Raw genomic sequence first — 2,105 nt, forward strand, 5'->3', positions numbered from 1 at the left:
AATTTCTATGTTGAGCACCTAATTTCCAAGGTGACGGTATTAGGAGGTGATTAGGTCGTGACGGTGGAGCTGTCATGAACAGGATTAGTGCCCTGCAGTAAGGAATGAGGACGGACGCTGTCTGTCCCTGCTGTGTAAGGACACAGCGAGAAGAGAAGCTGCCCCTCTGCAAACCAGGGAGCAGGTCTTCCTGCAGCGGCTTTCGTCCTGCACTCACCAGAGAGCTGCCTCACTGTTGAGCCAATGCCCTGGCCAGGAGGCATTCAATAAAGGGCCATTCTGATAAGGAGGAAGAGGAGAGGGACGTGGTGAAGAGGCAACTCCTCCCTGGCCCTGCGGTTCCCTGATCAGGACAGCTGACCCAGCTCAGGCTGCTCCCACCTCTCCAAGAGCCCCCAGACCTCTGCTTCTACACTTGGCTCCCTGTGTGTCTGTCCCTAGGAATCTTTAATCCAGAACCAAACTGTGGTCTCAATAAAGGAAAAAAATTTCTATCAAGCAGAAGACAGGCTGTCTTGCTTTTCTCCTGGAAAAATATACCCCAATCCATCTTCCCACAAGCGGTTTCTACACCATGTGTGCCCTCCCTCAAAACATGGCCCAGTCCTGTGCACAGCACTGAGACCCAGAGGCCATGAGAGTCTGCTAAAAACAGCTCTCAACATTCCCTGCTCTGAACTGGGTGCCCAAGGCGACCTCACTGTGACCTTGGAACACCTCAACTCCCCTCCTGGGCCTGTTTCCTCACTTGTAAAAGGATGAGGGTGGACTAGATGCCATCTTATTCTCTGCCCCCAAGTGAGACAAAATCAGAGAGAGCAACATGCATCAACTCTGGGAGCTCCTGCCACCCTGCACAGGCAGGGCCCTTCACTGGAGCCTGACATGGGATTCGTGTTGTGGAGGCAACCTGGGGCAGGTGCATACTGGGGCAAGACGCTGGGACTAAATCCCATGAAGAATGATAATCCGGTCCAGCCCCCACGCCTGACCCTTTCAGGGGCCATTTACACACAATTGGTCCCAGCGCCCACTGGAGGACAAGGGCACATTCTTCAAGCAGGACCAACCATGCAGGGCCCCAGGGAGTCCTGGGGTTGGGGGAGAGTCTCTTGCCCTGACACCCAGAAGGCAGGGTGTGCTAGCCCCCCCCCATGGTTCCTCCCTTAGGTCTCCTCCCCAGGCCCTGCAGGACCCAGTCCACAAGGATGGGTTGAGCAGGCGCACTAGACAGACCTCTGACCCCTGGCTCCAGTCCAAGGACCAAGGCTTGGGGCCTCCCTCCCACCAGCCACGGGGAAGGGCAGGTGGGCCGCCTCCACGTGCCCTCACCCAGAGATCAGGTTAGTTCCTTGATCCTCCACCTCAGCCAGGGACCCCCACCCCACCAGCAAGCCCAAGACTTCACACTTACGGACGAGTCCAGAACAGAGGCACCTCAGGGGAACCTGGGGAACAGCTCAGCTTGGGAACCCGTAGGGCCCCCCCAAACCTCGGGGACTTCACGCCCAAGCACTGCTGCCACCCCCAGGAACTCTCTAGGGTCATCCTCACACCTCCAGCACCACCCCTGCCCAGAAGGCTCCCCCGGGTCTGGGGCTGCTCACCCCCAGGGCTCTACCACTCCTGGGCTTCGATCCCAAGGCCTCAAGGGTTCGGGTTCCGTACTGGCCAGCTGCCAAAAACAAAAATAATAAAAAAAATATATNTCCCCCGGCTCCCCAGTCCCCCGGCTCCCCAGTCACCCCGACCCGGCCCTCCTCACCGGTCGAGGAGTCTTCGCAGACGCCGGGCAGCACAAGTGCCAGCAGCACGAACAGCACGGCCGCCACGTCGTCCTCCGCGTTCGGCCTCCAGTCGCCGCCATGGCCTCCGCCGTCCTAAGAACCGCGCTAGCGAGGCCGGGAGACGACGGCGGCGGGCACGTGACCCCTGCGTGCGGCGCTCCCAGCCAGGAGAGGCGCGTCCCGGCGTTGCTAGGATACGGGGGCGGGGCCTGCGAGGAAGGGCGGAGCCTGGTGCGTTTAACCCGGTGCTTTCAAAAAGTTACAAAGTGACAAGGAACTGCACGCTGAGAGTCACACAGTGTCGTCTATTGTGTGAAG

The 2,105-nt window shown here is 59.1% G+C and overlaps 1 long non-coding RNA gene across 1 annotated transcript in view; it reads right to left on the reverse strand.

Moving 5' to 3' along the window:
* Positions 1–1,867, reverse strand: part of LOC103610217 — a 6,714-nt gene extending 4,847 nt beyond the window's left edge. The window contains exon 1 of the long non-coding RNA XR_552192.1: positions 1,766–1,867. This is a non-coding gene — a long non-coding RNA (uncharacterized LOC103610217). The remainder of the gene's footprint in view (positions 1–1,765) is intronic.
* Between the last annotated feature and the right edge of the window lie 238 nt (positions 1,868–2,105).

This window comes from Galeopterus variegatus, unplaced genomic scaffold, assembly GCF_000696425.1.
Source record: "Galeopterus variegatus unplaced genomic scaffold, G_variegatus-3.0.2 Scaffold10768, whole genome shotgun sequence".
Lineage (NCBI taxonomy): Eukaryota > Metazoa > Chordata > Mammalia > Dermoptera > Cynocephalidae > Galeopterus > Galeopterus variegatus.